Consider the following 27,257-nt stretch of genomic DNA (forward strand, 5'->3'; position numbering starts at 1 on the left):
AGTTTAGATTATTCAATTTAAGGTAGCCCTGGAAACACGCTCTCAGTCCCAGTGTGCATCTTGACCGTAATGAGCACCTCCTGACCTCGCTCCAGACACCGACTCATTAGCTGAAACACTATGTTTATCTCTTGTCACATGGGGTTACAGTCAACAAGGGGAGTTGCAGACCACCCCCACCACACCCCACACACGTAGGCTCTGAGTCGCGACACCCCCTTGACTCTTGGCGCGTTGGGTTGGGGGGGGGGGGGGGGTGTCGCCCCAGGACACGAGTCGACTGAAATCAGGGACCAAACAATGGAAAAACAAGGCCATTTGTCAGGTTCACTTATCACAGTTACTCATGCTTGTTCAGTAAATTGCTGTGAACCTATCACAGGCTCCTCAGAAGGTCCAATCTCCAGAGTTGTGAAGTGAGTTTTTCCAACATTAAAGTGTTAAAAAAAAACATGGACCCTGTCAGACCTTCACTTCTCTCTACTCCTCTGCAGGTGAATCCCAGCTCTTCCTCTGGGGTTTTCAGGGGATTTGAACTCGCGTCAGCAGCTACGTCTTCTGCTCTTTGCAGGGGGTAGAATGGGCTTATTTACTCTGCATGCAGAGGGTTGGAGCCACAGCAGAGAGCTTTTGTTTTGCACCATTTAATCTGTTTTTTAGGCACATTATGGTCTTTTTCATTATAATATATGCAGGCAAATTAAAAGACAGTTCTTGTATTGTTGTTTTATTGTTGATGCTCCAGTTGTGTGGTTATTGTGTTATTTTTTTAGGTTCCTTGTTGTGTACTTTGTTGTTTTTGATTAAGGAAAGCTGCATTTTTGTCAGTTGGATCAGAGAGAAGAGCATTTTTTGTGGTTTGAGAGGAGACACACGACAATTAAAATGGACGCAGTGTCAGCATGAACTTGGTCCAAATAGTCAGGATCAAAAACACTCTGCCGACTCAATGCTTAATAAAACGCTGCTCTTGCATCTCTGAACTTAGTGTTGACAGGGAAAATTGTGTGTCTGCTTGGGCACTGTCAGCTGTTTTGTTGAATTAGTGTTAAGATGCCAACTTTGTGTTGCCTCGAACTCTCTTTGAGATCTCTCATTGTAAATGTCAGTATAACATGTCAGACAGTTACAGCATTCTATTTTCATGTCGCAGTGGATGTTTAATCCTCTCTGACGTAACTGTCCCCCCCCCCCCCACCGTCCCCTTCTTTACCGAACGGTTGCTCTGATGACACTTGGTCAAACATGAGAGGAGAGAGAAGAATGTCTGTTGTTGTTTTGTGGTTAATATCCACACCACTACATTTAGTTTTAAAATGCATCACTGTTTACACCCGCTGTCCACACGACTCCAGACTTTGTGAGCACCTAAAATGGAGATGTTTTATTTTGAACCCTGAGAAAACAAAAGCCCCTTTTCCACTTATCAAAAAACTCCCACTAACACCCGGCGTGGGAATGGATAAATTCAACATGCACTCTCAGGTCTAATGACTTTGCTGTAAACACAGGTTCTTATCGCCTCCGGCTCAGATCAGCATAGTGATGGTAACATGACCCCCGGCTGAATTTACTACTTTCCTCTTCTCTATCTTGATTGTCTTGACACTGCACCTTTCCCGCTGCAGAATGATTTTCTCAGTTTCAGGCGCTTCATGTTCAATGTCACAAAAGCACCAGGGTGAAAAAGGGGGAACTCTTCAAAAAGGAGTTAATCCCCTTTTTTGCAGGTTTACCAGCATTTAAAGAATATCCTGTTTATACCTGCAGATTTTGGTTTAAATATGTTTAAGTAATATTCCACCTAATAGCTGGTCCAAGGAAATAACCCCCTGATCTTATTTGTCACCATTGTTGATGAAGTCATATCTACAGCTGCTGATATTCAGCCTCAGCTCGTGTCAGTGTCCATCACATCATACATGCAAACTCGTTGCTGTGCAGTTGCTTAGTCTGTGGTTTTGAGATGACCAACATTATGTCTGAATCTATTAGTGGAAGGAGACTGCATGGCACACAAGCACGTGATGATTTGTTGATTCATGTGTACACACACAGAATTAACAAGCTGCAGATTCACATCTCTACACTGACTTTAAGACCCACTCTGCTCCACACACACCATATAATTACCCACCGGCGTGGGTGCTTTTTAACATGCACTATACATGCAGCATTTACCATTCACAAAGTGCACTCCGCCATCTTTATCTGCTTAAAGGTGGCATTGTAGAAAGTTACATCTAGCAGTCTCACTCATAAATAATCTAGACATGCATCCCTTTTTAACCCGTGGTGAGTGCCGGGCCCCTGCACATTTCACTCAGATATGTGCTAATGTTAGACCGGGCCTCCAGATCCAGCTCTGCTGCAGGAGGCCAGAGGTCGAGGTTTATTCTGGGACAGGTATGAACTGTCGCCGGGAGCTGGAGGGATGAGGTCCTGGTTCCTATGTGTGTAATGAATGCATGTGTGCGGTGTTTGCATCTGAAGTGGCATCATGACGGTGAGCTCCATGCAGGAGGACTACAGAGGTTTGTGGTTTTTCTGCAAGCTCGGGACATTAAATCTTGTTTTTGTAGGGCTGCAATAATTGATTATATTGATTTACTAGTGAAGCCAAAGATGGTTTGCCCGTGTGTTCTTGTAGTACATATTCTGTAACTTTAAAGTCACAAAAAAGCTGCAAAATAATGTCATCACCTCCTTTCTTTCTTTGTTTTGGGTAACCCTCCATGTTCAATGGTCACAGGTTTGTGATTTTTCAATTTCAAATGACTCTGGAAAACGCAAAAACTTCACAGTTTCCAATGTGAGAGACTCACTGTCCCCTGACCTGATGAGGGATTGTTGCTGTCATCATGTATACCCAAATGCAATATTCACGAACTTTATTGACATTGTGGAAGCGCAACAAAATGTCTGGAGTTTAGCTTTCACACATGAACAATGCAGCAGGAGATTCTCCGCTCAGCCACGTCCACAACAAGACAGAAATCCCTAGTGGACTCAGGTGAGGGACAGAAGGCAGACGCGAGCTAGCATATTGATTTCAGCGATGGCTTGTTTTTGTTTATGGCACATCAACTTTGGTGTTGGGCCCGTACTACCAGATGCTCTCTTAACATCATTGTTAGTGTTTTCTACGTGTGTGGCTCTGTGTTGTCGGAGGATCTCCTGCTGTGTTCTCACTGGCTCCTTCGGACATTCTGCAGAGTTTTGTACCTGAGCGATGGCCAGAGAAACTCCGAAGAAACTCTGGAGGCGCTCACTGTCGGACATTTCCAAATGTCTCCAAGGGTGTTCTGGAGTTCAGTGCATGTCTGACAGCAGCTTTAGAAATCCACAGCCGGGGAGACGGTAGTTTGGCTGAACTGCATATCCCCATAATCCCTCTCTCTGAGCTTGAATAATTGATTCTGAATTGATTTGGGCTCAGCTGGCTCACTTGCTTTTGGGCAGTACCATGTGTTTTTGCATCCTGTAATTGTTGACAGCCTTGTTTCTCTGCTGGTCAGCAATAAAGCCAAGCTTTAATCCTTCACATGGAAACATTTTTCAAGAAAGTGGCAATTAAAATTTCATTTGGATTTTTTTTTTTGCCCTCACTGACCATAAATTGCAGACACAAGTTATGTCATCCGATGCCCCATTTTTAATTCCTCTAAACATGTCTCTGTGAAAACTGAGGCCTCTTGCAAAATCTTCTTACAAGCCGCTTAAAACCCGCCACTTAAATAATGTCCATAAAACACTTCAGTGAGGCAGCATGGCTTTCAATAAAGCTGCTTTCGGACATGCACTGAATGTGTAACCGCAAATGTCCGAGTGAGACTCTCCACAGGTTCTGCAGACTTTCTCAGAAAGCGGCTGCTCCACATTTAGCCTGAATAATGTAGATGATTTGAGGCTGAAAGCGTCTGTGCAGAGAATCTCCTGCTGCGTTGTGCATGTGTGAAAGAAAAACTCTGGTGAAACTCCATAGCCAAATATTCCGGATTTTACCTGCAGGTCAACGGCTTAAGAAGTCATGAAGGGAAGGAGGCGAGCCGATGACCCTCTTGTCAGACCCAGTTACATCAAGTGAAATTTAGCAACAACAATTTTAAGTGTAGGCGATTTGGGATTAGAATTAAAAGTTTGGTCTCAAAACGAAAGGAGGAAGAGGGGTGGTGGTGGCTGAAAGGGTTTGAGGAGAGATTGGGTGGAGGAAAAGAAAGTAAAAGACAGTGACGGAGGGAGTAAGTCCAGAAAGCTTCAGTCGAGGAGACTTTTTCTTCTACCCCGAGTCGTCACTTTGCTGTGAAGGATGAGCCAATCAATAAGCTGTTTGTTAACATAATATCACTGAAGCTCTCGGGGGGGGCAAAAGACCCTGTCATCTCACCCCTGCGTGTGTGAATTTAAATTAGGTTCACCCCTCCCCCTTCCCCCCTTCAACCCTCCACCACCACAATCAGCAGCCAGTGAGTTCACAGTTCCCTCTCTCTCTCTCTCTCTGTCTCTCTGTCTCTCTCTCTGTCTCTCTCTCTCTCTCTCTCTCTCTCTCTCTCTGCGGGCTGTTGGTCTGCGTCCCCTGCTGCAGATAAGTTGTGCTCTCTCTGTCAGTGTTGCTTCGCCCCTCGTTCTGCACAGACGAAGCACAGCGGCTCCTCCTGATTCAGTGAGTGAAAGAGAGAGCAAAGAGGAGGAGCGTGGAGGAAGGAGGGCAGCGACAGTTTTCACACTGCTCCAGTGAGAGAGGCGTGTTAGAGCGAGGGCGACGGACGGAGGGGCAGAGGAGCTCGCTGCAGTGCAGGTGGATCTCAGCCGTGTGGTGGAGAGGACGACTCAGAGGCTCGCAGTCTGACTCGGATCGTCGGTTCAGCAGGTTTGTGCTGCGGCTTATTTAATAAGGAGAGCTGATTGTTTGATTATTGTGCGTGCGTGTGTGTGTGACTGATATAATGGATGCAGTGTTCTCCACAATCCAGACTGTTATCTCACTACTTTCATTGCCTCTGTGCAGCTGCCACATTTTCCCGGAGCTGCAACACTAAGTAAAAGTACACAAATCTGTGGGGATCACATGCATGTTCTCCAGGCCGAGGCATAGATTGGGTTATTTCTTTTTTGGGGTGGTTTTATTTGCTGCATGTGCAAAATGTTCAGGCCAAATGAGAAAGTTTTACGCCGCGAATAGGGAACGGAAGACTTTCTTCTTTTGGTTTGCTTCGTGCTAAATGAAATACCAGAGGCCCTTTTCCCTCCTTTCAGATCAAGGGTTCTTTTACCATGGAGAAGAATAGAGCTGGGAGCCGTGAATGGGCCCGGGATGGCTCTCTGTGTGCAGAGGAGAGGTGCCGCCCTCTCAAGTGTCAGGCATGCTCGGTGGGGAGGGGGTGGGGTATTGCGGCGGGGGTGTGTGCTAGGTTTATTTCATGCGTCTGGGCCACATCAATGTGTGACGTGCTACCTGCGTTTAATTCTCCCCATGTTTTAAAATGAGCGTTAAGAGTTAAGTATTTTAGTTTCTCCCCCGTCCAGTGACTCCTGTTCCACTATTTACCCCCCTGAGGGAAGGGAGGATACGTCAGGCACTTTAGTCGATCTGTCTTTTCACAGGTGTCTGTTTACTCAGGACGGACCACAGAGAGGAGACGATTCTATTTCTGACCGTTGTTTTCTGGGTGTTCCTATCGAAGGCCTCCTCTCATGGCATGCTGATAGGAAACTGTGGTTGGGTTACTTGTTTGATTCTGCTGCTCACAGTTCATTTCGTTTTTATGCTGCTTGAAGGGTTTTGCATAATCAAGGATATGGGTTCCATTTCTCGAAGGTTTTCCTTTACTTCTTTAATCTTGGTGCAAGATCTAGAGCAGAAGTTTACACCATTGCAGCCAAATCAGCTGCGATCTCAACAGAATCTTGGTGCCCATCAGCCATTGTCTGAAGACGGATAAGGCTCTGTGGACAACGGGTAACTCAGTCCTCCGCCTCACACTGTGTACAGTCGGACGAGTCCAGCCAGGTTGATGTTTGACCACAGAAAACACATCAGCGATACTCTTTGTAGGTGTTTTAGCTCTACGGTGACATTTTGGCTAATCTCTTTCAACATCTATCTCTATATGCACGCAGATATAAACATGACTCACTGTTTCTCTGACAGCAAATGTTTGAATCATCTGTTCGATCAGGATTGTAATAGGAAGGAGATATGAGTTAAAGCTTAATCTGGTTTTTTCAAGCAGAGCCTGCAGTCCTAGGGTGCAGTAACAACACAGAACACTGGGCTGTAATTAGTAAACAAAGCTTCAAAATGTCTGTTTTTGGTCCATATAGAAATAACTCTCATATAATATAACAATTGTTGTTTTGGTGTCGTCTCCCTCCCTGTCCTCTGACTTTATCTACTGATGAGATCAGCTACACAACCTTTTAGCCACAGGCGAACAGATCCTGACTTGCTGTCACGTTGGTTTTCTCTGTGCTGACGGATTCACCGCGGTGACACCTGCGTCCATGCTGCTGTCCCCTGAGGACAGTGACCCCCTTAAATCCGTCCCCCTGTGTTGTGGCAGTACATTTTCCTTTGTCTTTACCAAGCTACACTTTCCTCTCCTGTTTGTTTCCTCATTACAGCTGTACGTTGGAGGACATTGGATCTAGTCACCAGCCAATAGTTCATTGCTCACTAATTCTGATGAGTTAATGAAATGCACCACCTGTACTTTCGCTATGTGTTACTCTTGCGCTGCAGATGTGAAACCAAAGAGCATTCTGTGTTGTAACTCAGCAGTGCAGTACGCTGATTCCATGGTGCTGGTTGACATGGTGATGGCCTTGGTCCTCTAACAGATCCTGAAATGGCTCATGGCAAATATTTGTCCCGAGATCTTTAACAGAGAGATCTCTTGCAGAGAAGCAATAAAGCGGGGGGACTTTTGCAGAGAGCCTTGTTTGGTCTTCATCTTTTTGGCCATTCTCTGAGGTTTTCTCATTGTTTCAGGAATGACTCAGTGGGCCGGCTCCTCGGAGAGAATTGCTGCTTCCAGCCGAATGATTTGCAGCCCTGCTGGCCTCGATTTCCTCTCCCAGGGAGATGTTTGTATCTCTCTGAATTCAACACCGCATGCCCGCCCTCGGGGTCAAGGTCTGAGATGCATCGTTGTGGCGAATGAAGATAGATTTCTCAGCGTCACATGTGACTTATCGCTCATCGAACTTGCACGCGTAATTCGATAACATTTTAGAAGTGGCCAAAGGAAGTAAGTTTCCCCCACATGCAGAGTCTGAGGAGGGGAGCACAGAGCACTTCCATGGTGAAGTATGGTCCCTCTTTCTCAATCAACCCCAGTGACCTAAGCACCTCTCCAACTCTTCTCCTTATGTTTCCACTTAAGGAGGGATGATGGACTGTGCAGCAACTTTCAAACAGAGATCCTTCTCCACTGCAGTTTAGAAAAAACTCTCATTTGGCCAGCTCTGCTTGTTAATACTTAAGCAGACAAAACAGGTGTGTGTGTGTGTGTGTGTGTGTGTGTGTGTGTGTGTGTGTGTGTGTGTGTGTGTGTGTGTGTGTGTGTGTGTGTGTGTGTGTGTGTGTGTGTGTGTGTGTGTGTGTGTGTGTGTGTGTGTGTGTGTGTGTGTGTGTGTGTGTGTGTATTATAAAAAGACAGCAAGGGGTGTGTCTTATCATCCAAGAAAGGGGTGTTGTCTCCTCATGCTAACTTGTGTTGTAAATCACTGTTTTATGTAATGGTACTCTTGGTGTGTGTGTGTGTGTGTGTGTGTGTGTGTGTGTGTGTGTGTGTGTGTGTGTGTGTGTGTGTGTGTGTGTGTGTGTGTGTGTGTGTGTGTGTGTGTGTGTGTGTGTGTGTGTGTGTGTGTGTGTGTGTGTGTGTGTGTGTGTGTGTGTGTGTGTGTGTGTGTGTGTGTGAGTGAGTGAGTGAAATAGCTTGGCTAGCCTGCTTGCGATTATGTCATTCAACATGGTTACCAGCTGTCCGAGTCAGCTGCATTTAATTTAGCTTTCAAGAGAGTCATCCCCAAGTTGTCTGTGTGTCTCTTTAAAATTGGTCCTAAATCGTTTGCATAAAAATGCACACTCAAAGTCTGTAGTCATAGAGTGAAGAAATTATAGCCGTCACTTACTGGCTGATAAAAGCTCGGACTTTCTTTTTTTCATCCCTCTTTCATGATTGGGATTTGGGTCTGACAGAGCGCTGTGGTCCAACTCTTAAGTTAAACCAAATGTCTTTGGGCCGGGTCCCACTGAGCGGCTTAAACGTGAGTTTTGACCAAAGGACGGCACACATTGCAGATTTAATGCAGGTGCACACATGGGGCCCCAAACTCTCCACGATCAGGTTTCTTGTCAAACTTTGAACTCGCAGTGTTGAAGTGGATGATGACGCGCTGCAGTCATGATCATTTTGTTTAGTAAGCAATGAGTTCTTTAAAAGTTTGGTAGATGGTTCTGGGCAGGTCAGAGTTCATGGGAAACCTCTGCTGAACTTGTCTTGACCAAGTGACTGGATCAGCTTACATGTTTCTCATGACATGTTTCTAAATTGGATCTCACAGTTATTTTTTTAAAGAGAAGACTCAAAATACACCTGTTTGACTGTGCTAATAGAAGGTGAGTAATACGTTTTAGTTTCTGGTCGGCTACCAGGACAAGATAGCAATTCTTTTAATGTTCTCTTAAATTTGTATCTGAATAAAAGACAGTATTTCGGTGGCTAGGTGATGCCTCTGCCTGCTGCACCCGGCTGCTCCACCTCTCACCTGAATGACGGGAGTATTTGATGTGAACGTGTCAGTACAGAAAACCTCCCGCTGTGTTGTACATTTGTGAAGGGCAGACTGCGGGTAAACTCCATTGCCAATTTTCCGAATTTTACTCAGAGGTCAAGTCTGGAAACCGCCTATGAAATTAAAGTTTCCACCAAAATTAAATAGTTAGCAGTGTTTACAGAAACCACCAGATGACTCAGGCGGTGCAACAGGACATTTCTCCCCAGCAGTTATGAACAACCTTTACTTTCCATTATGCCGAAGTTCCTTTTGGTCACTTTTCATCTGTAAATATCACTGTACACTCATTTACTACAATTGGCCATGAAACTTAAAAGTTGTATGTCACCTTTAGCCTGAGACACCGAATGAAAAATGTAATCTCTTCATAAATCTCGTAGTGGGAATTTCAACGAAAAATATGATTCAACATTTATTTGGATGCAGCTTCCCTCCTTTTCTTTTCATTGAGAATATCAGAATGTTGCTGAGTCACAGACATAATCTTGTGTCTCACACCAGATCAGCTGGATTTAGGGGGAAAGGTTTTCTTTGTACAGAACCTGAAAAAAGACGTTTGTTAGCATTAGTTATCAATGTTGACGGAATCCACTCAAATAAGTATCTACTCGGCAAGTGATTCAAATTGAAGACACTTTAGTTTTTCTTGTCGAAGTGTTTGGTGAGCTACGGTGTTTTATGAGTTTTTTATTGCAATGGTAAAGGCCCCATTGACTTTCACAGTTGCTATAAAATGCCATATTAAGCGCTAATTTCTCAATAATAAAAACTTGTACTTTGAGCTTTGCGAAGAAAGTGAGAATTTCAGAGAAAGGAGGAATGTTTTCAGTGTCTTCCAGATGTCAAATTTTGTCTGGAGGGATTTGAAACTGATCTGATGTGTGGCAGGTTAACGGATTGCAAAAGGGAGGATGGAGATAATGCTTTAATTTATCTGACCTCGTCAGTTCCTGCATAACTGAGAATCATGCAAACCAGCTAGAAGCACACAGGTGCAAGCTTACAGTTCATCCATGGGAAACGCTGCATAACCCCTTCACGGAACCTTGTTATTAGAAGTTCAAAAACTATGATTTCATATTTCACTGGTAAAGATTGACTCTGGTGGCAAAGAGGCTGAGAACACACCCATCCAATTTCCCCCGGAATCTCTTTCTCTTTTTTATTCATCATTCCTTTCTTCCTTCCCTCCCCCTTCCTTAACTAAAACCTGGAGGTAATTTATGAAGTCAGGATGGGGTTTCTCCCGTCCAGAAGGGGATATGTGAGTAGACCTCAGTGAGTAGGGACTTCAGTTTGACATCCCACACCTCCCATCAAGGGGATTGCATCAGAGTGGAGCTGAAGATCTCAGAGCTGGAACCAGCTGTGGTTTGATGTTTGGCTTTAACCAAACAGTTACTAAAGCAGAGGCTCTGCCACAGTCTTTTTAACAGAGTTTCCCGTAGGTCATTAAAAAGAAAATGTGCAGTTTAGGTCAGTGGTGTTGGCTTTAAGTCCAACTGGATGTTACAATAAATATGGGGGGCGGGGTTGGTAAACATACTGTTCACTGCTAACTTAAATGTTCAGGCTTTATTGTGTTGTATTTTAAATAATTAATAAGGTGATTCTTTATGGCTTTACTGTAGATTTGGTCTTTTGTCTTTTTGATACACTTTCAAATGGTTTGTACTACTTCCATGTATATTTCAAATGGTTTCACCTGCTGTTTCTAGTCTGGGCCTAGCTAGAATATATAAATCACCAATTCACTATTGAGGAAATCAAATCCAACATTTCATTCAAAGTTCTCCCCAAATTTCAGTTCAAAGCTTCATCCTCATTTAGTTTCCGTTGGTTCCCCCTCACTGTGAATCCTTGTATTCTTTAATTCGTATCTCGGCTGTAAAAGAAGCTTCCTCTTCTTCCTGTCTGGATCGGAGCCAGGAGATGATCAGTTTGTTCTCTCGTTCTCACTTATCTTAGGCTCTGTTATCAGGTTTGCTGGAAACACTGCGGGGGGAAGTTGGAGAACACCTCCCAGATGCCTTATGAATGACAGAGGACGGGGTCCAAAGGGGGAGCGAAAACAGAATTTTTGTGAGTGTGAGTTTCAATCGTTTTGGCAAGACGGAATGACGTATCGATTTCATGGGCTGTGGGTCACAACCCTGTAGCTGGAGGTGCGGATTGAGAGGGGTGGGGAAAAGACCAGTGAATGAAGGGAGAAATGAGTGATTGAATTGGGAGCGATAGTAGATATTATTAATCTCTGTTGCTTTTCCCTTACATTGTCATATCCTCTGCAGCTGGCCCCGCGTAACTGAGGAGATCGGAAATCTGAACAGCGCTCCTGCCAGCGGGTTCCCCACCTCTGACACGTTTAGTATAGCAGATGTCTAATGTTGTAATGGGGCGCTAATGAAGGTGATGGGAAGTTCAAGCCGTAGAAAACTGCACAGATGTAACGCAGCCTCGTGTTAAAAGGATTTGTGTGTTGAGTAATTATTCCATTCACATCAAAAGTTAGAAACTGTGGAATTAACTAGCTACTGAATGCATTGGCTCGTCTTTTGTTCCTCGCTCTTTTAAAACGGTTTCAATATGTAGCCTGACTCACTAAGTCCACAGATTTATTGCCCTGCCTCAAGCCCAGACAGACGCCTCCATCAACCCCTTGTCTCCCCTCGGGTCAGGTCACTGGAGTATGACCTGACAGCCAACGGGTCATGGGCCTATTTAAATACACTCCCAACAAGGGTTTCCTCACCTGACAGCCGGTCGGCCTCCCAAGCTCCTCAGTCAGTGCAGATTGGTGGTGTCTCTTACTCACACACAACGAAATCGTGTGTGGATATCTTATACACACACCGGACACCGCCTTGCCCCGGAAAAGATTCCCTTATGCGTTATGCTTTCCATATGGTTGTGATATCCGCCCCATGTCGTGCTTTACTCAACAGTTATCAGAGCCCTTACTGCTTCACAATACAAGTCTAATGGAGGTTTGCCATTGGAAACCTTAGAATAGCAGAGGCACAGCAGAAGTCTATGTAAAGCCGTCTGTGCATCTAGTGGAATCTGAAACCCCCTTTCCATGGTAGTGTTTGTAACTTTAACAGCGAAAGAGCTAAAGAGCTACTATGTTAAGCATAGTTTTATAGATGGTGATTCCTTTTGTGGTTTCCTGTCAAATGGCAAACCAATTAAGTGCAGTGACATAGCTCAGCTGAAGACAAAGACAGTCATCGTTTGGGCCTCCTGCAGTGGTCCTCCTCTATACGGGTGAAATTATCATGACGCCGCACAACACTACACATCTAATGCATGCTCTAGCAGGACAACACAACAGGGCATTTCATTTCCCCCTCTTCCCTGGGGTGTTATCGAAAGTAGTGTTTCTGCATGAATGAGAGAGAACTCTGTCATCTGCATGTTACTGTTGATATTTTTATATTACATTCTATTTTTATTAAACACTAAGATGGGTGTTTCAGTTGAAACTTTAATTCTGCATTTTTACATCATAAATTTGTCTATATGGCTTCTTGTATGAGAGCCCATTTGAATCCTGCTTAGCGCTGTTTCAAAGGATGTTACTTGGCCCAGTCCCCAACGCTCGTCATCCGTGCTGCTAAACTGACTTGTTTGGAGGCCGCTGCTTCCCTCACACTGCCTGGGGTTTGGCAGGTAAAGAACCCCGAGTTATGGAAGTCATTAAAATTCCTTGAGAACATGTGGACACTTGTTTATTTTTCCACCCAGCCTGGGAGGGTGGAGAGCTGCCAGGACGCTGCACTGTCCTCTCAGCAAGTAAAGAGCGTGGACAGTGTGTGAGCGCGGAGGAAGGAGATGAAAGACAGATGAGGGGAGAGGGTTGGAACGAGTGGGGCGGAGGACAGGCGGATTGAGGGACCGGGGGGATGGAGGGAGAGCGGAAGTGGTTGAAAGACGGAAATGGAGGATGCAGGGATCAATGGAGAGTATAACTGAGAGGAGGGAGAGAGACCAGACAACCTCAACTGGATGCCAAACGAAGAGTTGCAAAATGAACGTTGAGGTTTCAGTGAGCCATACAAGAGGAGGATTAGAGACGGATGGGTTCACACACAGGCTGGAGGCGAGAGAGGGAGAGAGGGAGGGATGCAGAGAGGGACAGAGAGCTGTAGATAGATGAGGACAGCTTCAGCTTGTCAAAATCAAAAGCCCACTTTATACAAACTTTTAAGACATCTCGTAAGATAAAGTGCTAATGGCTCCAAAGAGCCTTAAAATCACAGAGATAGCAACCATTTGAAATACAATTTCACCTGCAACATTTTTGGTACAAGATGACACTATTTTACTTATCTAGTTCTGTTCAAAATATTTTGTTGTTACTGTTGCAGTAAACTAAGATATCAAATTATTTTTTAGGCGCAGCTAACTGGACAATCAGACTGTTGAAGCCATTCAGCATTGTTGGCCGTTCATGAGACCTCCGATGTCATCATGGCAAGTTAGTTCCTCCATGTGCAGCTCACAGTCGTAATGCACATCGCCCACCAACTACTCATAATTCCTCCTTGCCTTCATTTTAAATGTGGAAAGATCCCTTCATGCTTCTTTTTGAACACCAGACCCATGGACGTCTTGCTGAGATGGTGGGCGTTTTTATTTGATTGGTTAAACAGAAGGTACGACTTTAATGGAATATCGGTGTGGGATGTTAACCCAGGGAGAAAACTTTTTTCTGTATGAGTGTGTGTGTCGCTGACAAAAACCGAAGCCCCTGGTCTGTGAGGGTTTGCCAAGAAAACATCTGTTGCCAGGGGAAGGGGCCTCACAGTGTTCCATCAGATACCTCTGTCACCGCCTCAAGTTGAAAGATTTTAAGTCTCCATTTCTTTGTATCTAGTGACCCCCTCCACCATCTGACTTTATAGTTGCTGGATTACCTACAGTCAGGCCAACTGCTGTGTTGTGCTTCCCACTCTGTCCCCAATTTTCTGTCATATTCATCTCTAATAACCAGGGATAATGGATGAGGAGATAGTAAGGACTACTCCGGGGGAGGGGAAGGAGGGACCAAGATGGTGCTGTCAGCTCTGGAGGATGGAGAGCCTGAGGGAGAAAAAAGGGAGTTGTGGAATTTCATGCTGCATAGTTGTGGTATCGCCTCGCGCAGATGAATTTTGTATCAAAGTGATCTTTCTTGTTACTGATACTCCCCACATCGTAAACCAGGAGACAGTGATTGCGGTAACAGGCCTTCAGTGAGGTCATTCTCCATCTCTCTTATTCCCCCTTTTTCCTTTCATTTTCTCTGCGTTTCCCTGCGTTTGATCATTTCTAGTTGAAACTGACACTGCACCGTGGACTCTTTTGGGGGGGGGGGTCAAAGAGTTTTTCAATGTGTAGTCCAGGAGATGAGGCATTCCATTCAAGGTTTTGACTTTTTTATTTTAAATGAATAGGTCAAGGAAAAAGATTATACATATTTGTATCAAGAGTTCCAGCTTGAACTGTAAAGGCATCAGTGTGTGAAATGTCTAATCCAATTGGTGAATTGTCAGAGACAGTGAATCCAACAATCTTTCCCTCGGTTCAGACTAAATAGATCTGCAAAACAGTTATTGAATATATATATATATATATATAGGGGAGGCAGTAAAACAAGTTTTTAGCTACCTTAGTTTAAAATGTGCCCATTTAGAGGAAGTATGGGTATGTTATCATTAATTCACAGTACTTAAAGTCACAGTACCACAAGATACTTTAAATCGTACATTGAAGTATCTAGGCCTTTTACCATAGGAAGTGATTGCCTCAACTGTTGGCGCTGAGCAGAACGATTATCTTATAACTAAAACCCCAGGTACATGCTACCAACATTGATGATATGCAAATTTGAACTGTTCCTTCTGTGGTACTCACTGCATGAGCTTGAGCCTTAGTTTGACCCAGGTGGAATTTTGTCTCTATAAAATGTGTTTGTCTCTTGATTCATCTCAGTTTTAGAAATGAGAAATTCTCAGACAACTGAGCAGAGCCAATTTGAGTTGACAATAACGCACAGTGACAAGCTGTACAAGTTCATAGAAACCATTAGCCTGGAGGAGTATTTCTTGAATTAACATCTGAGTAATCTTTATCCCAGCGTGAAAAAGATCAGACTTCTAAGCCTGAAAGTTGAAAAGATAATCCCTAGTGCTTTATGATCCTCCATCAATTGTGTAATCCTTTCTTTGCCTGCGTTGCTCTTATTCTACTTTTTTAAAGGCCTCCCTTTCTACAGTGGCTTTGAGATATCTGTCCTTAGGTGACCTGTCCTTTAGACGAGTCAGGTGAACATCATGAGTTACCACTGATGTGCTTTGTACAAGTTCAGAGCTGGAACATGTCCTGTAGCCTTAAAATGAGGATTCAGTATTTTTCTTCCGTTAACAAAAATTTGTGTGAAGCTCCTGAATGTTACACCAAAGCTCCATTGACATTTGATGCATGGTATCAAATTATGACTGTAGAGAGATGAAGAGATGATGCAACAGAGATCCATCACCATCACCGTGCCTAACAAGATCATCCATCTTGTTAGGCACTTCAAGGTTAGGGCCTTATAACTTTGATAGCTTGGAATTGAGTTAACTGTGTTTTTAAGCAGTTTAAGCTTAGCAGGCTTAGCAGACAGGTTCCAAAGTTACATCAACATAAAATCTTAGGCTATCACTGCATATACAATTGAAGAGGAATTTGGAGTTTCACCTAGAAACTTGTATGAGGAACAGACGTTTTGAGCACATTTAATGCCGCACTCAGCTGTTGAGGTTGTCACTTGGTTCAGCCTTGCCTCAAAGTTGTCCTTCCTGATTGCATCACTAGGTCTCATTGGTGTCTCTGAGTCATACGACAGACTGCTGGTCAGGAACAATACGTTGCCTCAATAATACGCTGCTTCTCTTTGGATATCCTTTAAGCTCTTCCTGATCAGGAAGGATGGTAGTTAGTGTTTGTGCTGGTGTGCGAGCGTGAAGGATATGTTAGGAAACAGCTGGACATGCTTGCACATGTACATATTCACACAAATCACTCATCCACATCTGGACAGCTGGTAATGAAGATATATTTATTTACAGAATTACAAAAGAAAGAAGTACGATTATGCCCCTGAAAGCAGGAGTCTGCTTGGGACAACATGTGATAGTGGAAATTTTGCAATGTTTCCCCATACACCCGACAGCCACAGACACTGAGTTGCTCTGAGAAGATTGTGATTTCACAGTATTTGACCCGGTAAAACTTATGACCCTGGTGTGCTATGTAAATAGTTACAGCTACAATCGTTTTCTCTGTGAATAAAGTTGGAATGTCTTCCAAAAAGTATGTTTTTAATATGTTATCACCATTGACAATCTGAACTGCAATCTTTCTTCTTGCAGAATTTGTAACGCGACAAGACACAGACAGATCAAACATTTCAAATTATCCATTGCTTTTAATGGCACCATATCCTTTTTACAATAGAATGAAACCTCTTAAGTTAGCTCTATCCACCGTTGGCAGATTTTAGATTTCGGGTCCTCGTGTGAGACAGATGAGTCTGATTCTACAAACCTGAGTGAATTACTACTCTGGTTATAAGATAAAAGAACATGAACAATGGTGACATGCGAGGGGAATCTAGAGTTTCGTGAGATGGACGTAGAGAGTAGATGTGCTGTAAGAGAGTAGAGAGGCCGATCTTGAGTCATTTCCTCCTCCATGGTGGTCTAATTATCTGGAGATCTTATAGACTATTGAAGCCTTCTATCATGATTTTGTTGCAGAAGAGATGGTGATAATTGGCCTTGTTCGGGTTCATCTGGAGATCGGCTGTTTCTATGTCCACGGAAGAAAAAAGAATAGAGCACGAGTCTGAAATGTCTCTGATGTTAGCAAAGAATTTCCCCAAGTTGACGAAACCACCAAAGTATAATCATCCAATGGTCAGAGCAATCAGGACATGGGCAATTGCACATTAATGCAGGCACGACAAACACACAAACATACACACACACAGGCACGCGCGCACGCACACACACACACACAAACACACACACACACACACACACACTTAACTCTGGCACAATAGATTTAAGACAAAAGTTCTGACCTCTGGCGTTATGCCACTGTCCCACTGCTGGACCCCACATCCTGACAGGAAGCTTGTCCTTCCTTCACACACATTTGTACAGTCAGAAAATAACAGTGATAAGGAGACAGCGATTAAAACAGATGAATAGAACTCATTAAATAGACCACAAATTGGTGAAATGATGCCTAAATTACACCAGGACCACGTGTTGAGGTCCCGGTTTCCCAAAGTGCCTCTGCACAATAATCTCTTTTAGGACTGTGCCCATGCTGGTAATAATATTGATGCATTCTTTTTTTATAATTTTGTAGGCTATTGGGGTTATGTATGTATAATGATTTAAAAATTTGAATCCTGATTCCGACATTGATGAAAATGGTAATGCTTAAGGCACTTAGGTCACTACTCATTGTTATGTGCTGGCCTCATGCAGACTTTGTGTGTTCCAAGATGACTTTGGGGATTGGACTTACAAAGCTAGAAGTCAGTTTAACAAGATTTACACAATCCACAAGACTTTTCTTCTGAGTACTTAATACATGCTAGAAATCCTGCTTTAGCGTAATGGTGTTCCATTGTTCCATGCTCTAAGTACAGTTAAAGTTGGTCATTAAACTTTGTTGGCTGTTGTAACAACTACAATACAGCAAGTGCAACACATTTGACCCGTTCAGAAAAGGTCAGTGGTTTAGTTTCACTTAAATTCAGCCATGTTTGTTGACCTCTCCCTGACAGCGATGGTCAGTGAGTGAATAGGAAAGAGAGAACCCCAGGGGCCTATGCAGCAAGATGGCAAACCTTCTGGATGTCAACATCATCGGTTGCTGCCACTTTCCTTTCAATGATGAATGCTTTGTATGGATTTGTGTCGCAACCCTCAAGCCCTAGCTCGGCAGTCCCGGAAACACACACATACACACACATACACACACACACATACACACACTCTGGCGGCTCTCTTTTCACTCTGTTCTGACAGCCTGCCATTGAACGGTCAGATGTGATACCAGGGGTCAAAGCACAGCTCAGTGACAGTAACTCTCTGAGAAGAGCTCTGCTTGTTTCCTTTCCTGTTGTGGTAGAGACATGCTGAGATTTCCTTTCAAATAAAGCAAGAACTCATCAAAGCACCCCTGGATGAGTTCCAGTCTTTGGCGACCACCCATTTGATCCACAGCTGGCTCTGGTCCACAAAGTCTTGCCCTATGAGCAGCTTTTGGAACTTGAAAACAACTCAGTATTTTGCTTTTGTATGATTTTTATCCCCTTATATCTTAAATGTCTAAGCTTCTTAAACCAGTTTTTGCTTCCTTCAGTAATCAGCTTAATCCGCATTTTGATTGTTCAATAATCGGTTTCACTGCTGTTTTGAATAGCAACTTTCTTTTGGCTTCTTTTCATCAAGAAGAGAAAGGATGAATCTTATCACTGTTTTGCTGCTTTAAAAACACATCGTTGGTCCAAATCACATTGTTTTACTGTCTGACAATTCACAGAACTGAATATGGATAATATGACCGACCCCACCGTCCTAGTACCATGTATACCATGGACTTCCGATTGTGGATTAAGCTACAGCTGAAAAATAGTCCCCATCAGATGCACCATTTATGCCTGTTTAAGTTAAGTTTGCTCAAAACTATGGTGCAGAGATTATATTATATCAGTGCATTATTCATGACCCATCAAAGAGACTGTGCACATTTCCAGTAGTCTGGGGGATGAGAGGAATATACAGACATCAGAGTATCATGAGACAGACTCAAAGATGGTTGGTTTTGTTATTTGTGTAGGATTTGTTGACAATAAGTACAGCAAGGAATCCCCAGCTTCAATCCTTTAACTACGCAGCTGTGAAAGTTCATTTATTGGAGTTTCAATGGCTCATAAGATGCTAGTTGGCCCTTTAGTGCTTTCAAAAAATAGGCCGTTCATCAATGCAAGCAACAGCTGTTGGCAGGAACTTTACTAAATAGGAAGAATACAATGTTTAGTAGTAGTATCATAATTCCTGAAATACCTATTTGTTAGAAGTAGCAATTTTCTAAACAGAATAGACTTGCAAAACACAAGGAAAAATGCCAATCTTCCAAGCGGTCAGATATTTGTTCAACAAACAAAACATCTAAATACCAGGGTCCCTTTCATGTGCGGATGTGGGCGTCTTCAGCCTCGATTGAACTTGGAAGTTGCTAAGCCTCAATAATCGACCCTGACTTTGATACAAGCTGCACATCTATTGTTGGTTTGCTCCTTTTGGTTTCTGGAGCTCTAAGGTGATTTAAAAGGCCGTTTGGGCGGGGGCACTGGTTGATGTGTGGTTGTTCTCTGTTCAGGCTCTAAACTGGGTGGTGAGAGAGGCCCATGAGACGCTCGGGGGATGAGGTTATTTCACAATTCCTCTGCCTTCTTGTGAAATCAAGTCTTTCCAAGTGACTGAACGAGCAAATCTAAGCCGTGGAGATTTTATCTTTAAGAAAGATAGATTATGAATGCATGGTTTAGCTGAAGGTTCATGATCGTTATGTGGTTGAAACACTTGCATATGGTAAAGTTTCTTGTGATCTTTTATTTAATGTCTCAGCTATGATTAAGGCACAGAGCATGCATCAAATGAATCATGTGGTGTTACAGAATCCTCCTAATGTCCTTTTCTGTTCTTTTATTTCTGTTTTTGTCTCGGTGTCTTGGTTTCGCTGTTTTTTCTCTCTCTCCCGGGGCGGGGGGGCGGGGTCACCACATGCTCGGACTGTTTGTTTGGAGTTGCCATAGGAACTAGTGAGTGTGTGACTGTTAATGTGCTCATGCTCCTCTGTGTGTGTGTGTGTGTTTGCGCTTGTGTGATAGGACCACAGTTCTGCCTCATGCATGATGACCTCATCCACACACAGACCCTGACATATCGAATCCGTCTGCTTCCTCAGGATTGTGTAATGGATAGTCCCCAAACACAGGCCAGCCCTCTAGCCGACGCCCCGTCACCAGTCAAGAGTAGTACAACACCATATGACAACAAGAACCATGTGTGACTGCTTCATAATTTGATTTCTTATAGTGTATAAATGTAGAATTAGATTTATTTCAATGGAATTATGTTGCATGTCTCAGAAACTGGAAAGGAAGTTAGTGAACTGACAAAGAGCCCTTGACCTTGACAGCTCTTCACGTAGCGCTTGTGCTGTTTCAGGGTTTCATGTTGTTACAAAGCTGTTGCTACTCCCACCTCATCACCCGGGGTCACACACTAGACGCTTCTCAGCTGCTAATCCCGTACAGTGTTAAAAACCGTGGAGCACAGCCCAGCTATTGTGTGTATTTATTACAGCGGAGATTCAAGTCGGCGCTAAGAGATCCTTTCTGTGAGATAAAGAATGTCGCTCGGTCTTAGCGGGGGAATTTCTGCTTCATTTCACAGAGGTTTCTCAAAGATGCACTTCCCCCAAAGCATAATTGTACACAGTTATTAAAAGCCCAATTATTGATTTGCCTTGTGACTGTGGCTTTCAATGAAAAGGCGATAGTTACTGCAAAAAGGCCCCATTCAGAGACATTGCCTCAGTGCTTGAGGTGATAGATCATTGCTGCTGCTGCTGCTGATGCAGTCGTCTTGTTTGTTGTCAGTTGCATAACTGTTCAAAGCCCAGAAAAGTAAATCAGTTACATATGGATTCACATGACCACTGGTCCTTTTATATGCAGTTTTTATAAGTTTGACTCAAAATCAAACAAAATCTTAATATTTAAGTAAATCTGTATGAATAAAAACTGAATAACAACTGACTTGCTTATTTCATTAGCCAGTCCCTTCTGCAAGGTTGTTGCATCAAGTCAGGGATTTCAACCAACATGTATCAACTCCAGCCGAGTAGCACAGAAATCCCCTGGTGCTGGATGGGTAGTTTGTTCCCACATGTCAGTTCAGGCAAAGTGTGTGTTCACACTGGTGCAGACAGACGCTCAGGTTGTTATGGAGGGATTGTCAAAGAAACCATTTTCCCGCGAAATTTGCCTCTGAGCTTTACGGTGTAACACCCTTGCTTTAAAATGCTGTATTTTGGGATGTTTTTCATGTGGCACCAAAGACAAAGTCTCTTTTATCATTCTTCATAATTCTTCATAATGATTTATTCCTGAAAATGAAACATGTAACTTTTCATTCCCATATGACATCAACTGTCACTGGAATAGGGACAAAGTATTTGCCCTTGAGATGAAAAAATAGCTTCTCCATTTTGTGTAAATCCAGGACAGCAGTGTATTCTTGGCTCTACTGCAGAGTCTGTATGAGCTATTGTGATAAATACAAAAAGTTTTATGTAAATTGTTAAAGTTTCTTCTGTACAAACTTTAATACAACCAAAGGGAAACTGCAGTTTTAGTACATGGAAACTGAATATTGATTTCTTTGACATACCAGATAAATAAGTCATACATGACTTGGGGAAAAAAAAGAAATCACATCTCTCCTCCAAAGCTATCACTCCGCCTTAGACTGTGACTGTTTGGATCGACTGTAAATGCTTCCAACATGCTCGGACAACACGTAGTTTGAAGTAGCTCCCATCAAGCATAACCCGAACCTAATGTAAGTGTGCAAGGGAGAAGAAGTGCAAGTCCAAAGCTGACCAGCGTGAAAAATGTTATTTACAGAGTTAACATGGTGATACCTCTGATTTGAATCCAATTCATCGGAGGCCAGTAGGGCCGGACCTGGAGCTGAGGCTTGGTGTACAGAGACCTGCAGTGATTTGAATCTCAAACTAGTGCCATGAAGGGTTTTTGTTAACAGGAACCATCAGGGCTTAGTAACGGCAGCAAGAATCAACATGTTTTTCACCGTCTCCCTCAATCAGGCATTGATCTCAATAAGAGCTTTGACAAGTAATTCAGCCCAACGCTAATTCAGCACAGGTCTGTAAAAAGACCTTGTGCTGTGTAGCCATGGAGCCGCTTAGGGCGCTCTGCTGTTTAGCTGCAGCCCGACTCAAAAGCCCAGTGTCTGGACGAGAGGACACACGGTAGCAGTTTGCAGCTGCAACACTTGGAAATGGATTGTTTTTGTTTGCGTGGTTGAGGCAACAGGAGCCTGTTAAGCTCTGTCTGTGGCTCTGTCATTGCCTGCTATAATTACAGTGTGATTAGCAGCCAACTTTGTGGGTGTCACAGTGGTAGCCTTTATTCCTGTGTTTCACATGGGTTTTATTGTGTGATCCTTCAGAAAGACTTCACTGAGCAGCCCCAATTAACCTAAATGTTAAATAGTAATTTCCCTTATCCTGGTGAGATTACTGCAAACGCTCAGTTACAGTTTCGGGATAGTTTGTTTGAGTACAAGTCCACAGCTAAACTATCCAGCTGGAAACTATACATTCTTTTTATATTTGGCGTATGGACATGAGAATGTTCTCACCTGACTCTTGTAATATGTTTATTGCCCAAAGCGTAGAACCACTTCTTGCCTGCTATAATGCCTGCTATAATTACAGTGTGATTAGCAGCCAACTTTGTGGGTGTCACAGTGGTAGCCTTTATTTCTGTGTTTCACATGGGTTTTATTGTGTGATCCTTCAGAAAGACTTCACTGAGCAGCCCCAATTAACCTAAATGTTAAATAGTAATTTCCCTTATCCTGGTGAGATTACTGCAAACGCTCAGTTACAGTTTCGGGATAGTTTGTTTGAGTACAAGTCCACAGCTAAACTATCCAGCTGGAAACTATACATTCTTTTTATATTTGGCGTATGGACATGAGAATGTTCTCACCTGACTCTTGTAATATGTTTATTGCCCAAAGCGTAGAACCACTTCTTAATAGAGGGCATCAGACAACAGTGTATAACAGTTTTAACATAGCCCTACAGTTATTGATTATGTAGGCAGCAATTCATTTAAATTTTTGGCTTTGCAGTTAATTATCATCTTGCTGTTATGCTCATATTCTGCCCTAGTTTTAAAGTATATTTACAGGAAATCAATGCTGGTGTCAATGGCACCTCTCTCATCCTGAGATATTTGTATACTTCAAGCTTTGCATGAGTTACATGGGCTAACTCTGAGATTTTCTAAACATCTTAGGACTCGAGGACTGGCAAGAAAAAGCTTTGCATAATGTCCGCAGCAACCTGCTTGGACATTTGAGTTCTCGTATATAGCTCCTCCAGATATTTTCAGGTAAATGTCAGGACTTCGGTGCCTGTCTGAAAGAAGCATCCGACACATGCAAGCATACATATTCTCCTGTTTTGAAGGTGACTGGGTTCTTTCATGCTCCATGAACAGTAACTTTCATTGCAACAGATAAAAGTGGACAATCTCTCCCCTTCACGGCTCTGATTCACAGGAATTGGCCTAGATGTGAAGCTACAAAGCACTTTTTTGTTTCGTGAAGGTTTGTGTGCATGGCAGTACTTTGGCTTTCATGTCCTTGTTGCAGTGAGTAGTCATGCACTGTGTGGAATTTGCGGTAGACTTGGTTCTCGTTTGACCAAACGCCAAATGTGCCACACTCGTTTACAGTTTTGGCTCCAATGTGTCTGGTCATTATGGGCTGAACGGTCACAGGAAATGTCTTTTGACATGTTGATGTGTTAACTTTGGTCCCAATGGCTCCTTCGAAATCTGACAACAGCAAGTCAACCGAGGACTAAAGGAAATGTAGGAGAGCTACCTCTGGAACTATCTCTTTTTAAGTTTTTCATACTAATATTACATTTCTTTTAAGTTAAACTCAAAGTATCAACAGGAAACCAGTTTTTACACCCACAGTTGGTTATGCTTTTGTCAACTATTGTCCTCTTGTCGTGTTGATTCAAGGTGTGTGTGGTTTTCTGTTGTGAACAGGGAGTGGAAAAGGTGCATGCAAGTGTGTAGGAGGTTATCTGATATGCTGTGGGAGTGATGGCGGTTGAAAAGGGTCCAGGGCCTCCACATACAATATACACCATAGATAAATACATTGTTGAGCGCCTGAATGAACTTGTCTTACACTCTTTGCCAACATCATAAATCAGATGGATGAACTTCATTCTTTCATTGTACAGTTTTGACAGGATCAAAAATAATTCAACTTACTATTTGATGACCATTTTTAAACGAGATAGAAAAGACGAGCATCATTAAATCACTAAAAAAGATTAAAGATTTAATCAATATTCTTTGCTGTTTTGTCATAGCTTTAATTATGAGCGCTTGGAGATGAGGCAAAAGTTCCTGTTTGTGTTTTAAATTTCCTGCAGGGAAACTCTTTGTCTCCTAAGCAATTTGTCACAGAAGTGGTTGTCAGCCGTTGTTCAACTTGACCTGGAATAGCACACTTGACCCAGGTAACCAGTGGGCGGTGACTTCCCATTGTCCTCGCCATGGCTCGTTTCATCTGCTCCATCAGGAGGAAATGAAGTATTATCCACAACTCTGTGGAAATACACAAATGCGCGCACACACATCAAGGACGCCGATACTTGCTGGATTTTTTTTTGTTATCTCTCTACCTGAGGCTTGAGTCAGACTTCCCCTGGTCATACTCCAGTAACCCCCTTTTAATGGTGTGTGTGTGTGTGTGTGTGTTTGCTAAGTGAGACAGCTGCTCAGACAGTGACAGCATTCTTCCCAGTGAGTGTTCCAGGAAGTGAATCTGAACGCGTCTCAATGCGTTAAACATTAGCTGCTCTCAAACACGGATTAGTGGATACTTAGGATCACTCCCTTACAAGCGTAAAACTAGACAGGCTGTTAAGAGACAGCTCTACACTCAGTGGGTGTGTGCACGTCTGTGTGTGTCTGCATCTGTACACCGGGTGATGGGATCTCTTTTTCAGCCCCTGTAGGGTTAAAAAATGATGATGGCCTGATCTTCCCGCCACCCACTACATGAGAGTCATAAAGGCTGATAACAAGAACTCAACAAGAACCTGTGAACCTTATTGTTTGTTTTTCCTCTATTTCTCTGTTACTCATTAACATGATTTTTTTTTTTTTTAGACCTCATAAAGAAATATATTGAATCCTGCTATTGAACCAAAGAACAAGGAGCTGCCTCCCAATGTATGGGTCGTAACGCACAGTGAACTCCGTCTACCAAGATGTGGCATTCGAAAAACTAGAGTCTGCTCGAAGGAGGATTTACATCAACGGCTTGTCCCACTCTTACCATTGCATCCTTATCTACTTTGAGTGGCTGCACGTACTTCTGCTCAGTCACCAGAATAGCTAGCTGGTTAGCAGTATCAACAGTTCTCGATTAAACCTGGGTTAGGTCAGCCCAAGGTGGAGCTACCTGTTTGACCCTTCATTGCTCAGGAATGGATGGACACATTTGTTTTTGCATCTGAAGGAGCATTCGGAATTATGCGTCATAAACAGTTTATTTGAAGAATACAAATATGCTGCTAGTTGTGGTTACACACAAGCTGTCAGACAGCCTGTTTGGGCTTTATTAACTAAAATAGGAGCAAATCTCCTCTTTTAAAGTGGTCAGAGAACGGACACGTGGTCTTTCAATGAAGACATGCTGTTAAAGTCAGCGCCACTTATTGTATGTTGGCAATAACATGTCTTGACTGGTTTTAGATTAGTTTTCAGGTCCTGATATCCTGCATGCTTGCTCACTGTCGTTGACGACTGGGACACTTCATGGACTGGGGCCATGACTGTCTGGTACCATTGGTGAAAACCAGTTGAAGTCGCTCTTGACGCTTGGTTATCCTAAATGTCTCCCGCAGGTTCAACTCGTGATGTCGAGGATGTTATGTATAAATTGACAAGCGGTTTCTCAGGGTTAATTTCGAGGCCAGGGTGTGACTTTATAGCATCCTCCAGGGATCAACTTGAACTCTGCGTCATGCAGGAAAATGGTGTTTGAAGTAAGACTAGTCAAAACAACTTAGTCTAAAAAAAATACTCTCAGATGTCGAAGGTTCGGCCTGACAGCCATTAACCGAGCACGTTTTATTTTCTTAAGAATTACCACATCTGTCCATTTCCCACTGTGGGGTCCCCACCTTTGTCGGTCAGTTTTTCTCTCGAATTTCTGTACTAAGGCAGAAAAGCCCAGAATTGCCATTATTGAACTCAAGTGTTTGAACATTCCTGAACAGTTAGCATCAGTGAACGTGCCCCCTCGCTCTTCTCCTGTTACCGCTCGCCACTTGGTGGGAAACGCTGACAGAACGCTGATAGCAGGGCTTTGGCAGTAAATGGATACGAGCGTACGTCCAGCCCAGCTGACGCTCAGGTCTGCCTCTCTTCTGGGTTTTTCCTTTTGTCCACAGCTTATCATCGGGGTCAAGGAGGGGCTGACTTCCACAGAAATATGGGATTACTTAAGAGCACTGTGGTTAGCAAAGGACTTATCAATCATCAGACTCAATAACGGTTGCACGGACACAGTAGAGTATCGAGCACGCACTCGTCTGTCTGGGTTTAGTCTATCTTTGTCTCTTATATGTCACACAAGTCAACTTAAAGCAATAACAGGCATTTGGGTTTCCACAGGCTCATGATTACCTGTTGTTAAGAGACAAGCCTGCTGTTATCAACCAGTGAGACGCAGCAGCCTGGACACTGTCCCGGGACCGAATGTCTCAGTTCGATGGGTTCCCTGTGCTTTAGCCCCCCCCTCCGCTTAGACAGCTTGTAACCGCTTTCAAACAAACAATTGAAATAGTATTGACATTTCATTATGGCAGAGTGTAAAATCCAAATCACAGGAGAAATGCACTTTTTATGATATATTAACACAAATAACCTGTGGCTGTAGTCTGTGCATTCAGTGCTATGCAGGTTTGTTTGAGTGCGTCCAGGAGTTTGACATAAAGTTATGAACCAACATCAAACTATAACTGAGTCTGGAACATATTAAACGGGCACATTGAAGGAGACAAACAGCTTCTTCAAATAAACATTAGCTGTTTTTGTCAGATGTGATTTTACCAGAAATTTCTAAAAGTACGTTAACATTTTGTCATTAATTTAAACAGATATATTTCTTATGTTAACAGAAACCAATTACAGTTGTCCAACATGATAAAGATATTAAATTACCTCAGTCCATTGCAAGAGTGAAAATACCATATCAAATATTGCAGCATTTAGAAATATGTTCCCTGTTACTGTTTAGGTAACAATAACATGACCTGTTTCGATGTTTGTTACCACACATAACCAAATAAAAAAATACTGATAAATCTTTGTAAGTTGCATTCTATTGTATTGTATAAAGCGTAGTGAAGCACAAAGTTGTCCTTGTCCCACAGTGGAATTGGCGGATTTGATCGAAACCAATTGATACTCCAATGTGTATCTGCGTCTTGATTGGATAAACAAATGAGGAAGATCTGCTCCGTCAGCATTAGGTGGCACTGAA

At 43.1% G+C, this 27,257-nt stretch overlaps 1 protein-coding gene across 5 annotated transcripts in view; it reads left to right on the top strand.

Annotated features, from left to right (window-relative positions):
- add3a (adducin 3 (gamma) a) overlaps nt 1-27,257 on the top strand; it is a 96,161-nt gene that overhangs the window by 24,148 nt on the left and 44,756 nt on the right. For 2 of the 5 annotated variants that reach the window (XM_062386920.1, XM_062386926.1), the window contains exon 1: nt 4,621-4,870. The exons of 2 other annotated variants lie outside the window; for them this stretch is intronic. The gene's annotated coding sequence lies outside the window, so the exon portion shown is untranslated. Of the gene's footprint in view, nt 1-4,619; nt 4,871-27,257 lie in introns of those variants that run through there. One more of the 5 variants, XM_062386927.1, reaches the window with a different exon arrangement.

Source organism: Platichthys flesus, chromosome 5 (genome assembly GCF_949316205.1).
Source record: "Platichthys flesus chromosome 5, fPlaFle2.1, whole genome shotgun sequence".
In the NCBI taxonomy this organism is placed as follows: domain Eukaryota; kingdom Metazoa; phylum Chordata; class Actinopteri; order Pleuronectiformes; family Pleuronectidae; genus Platichthys; species Platichthys flesus.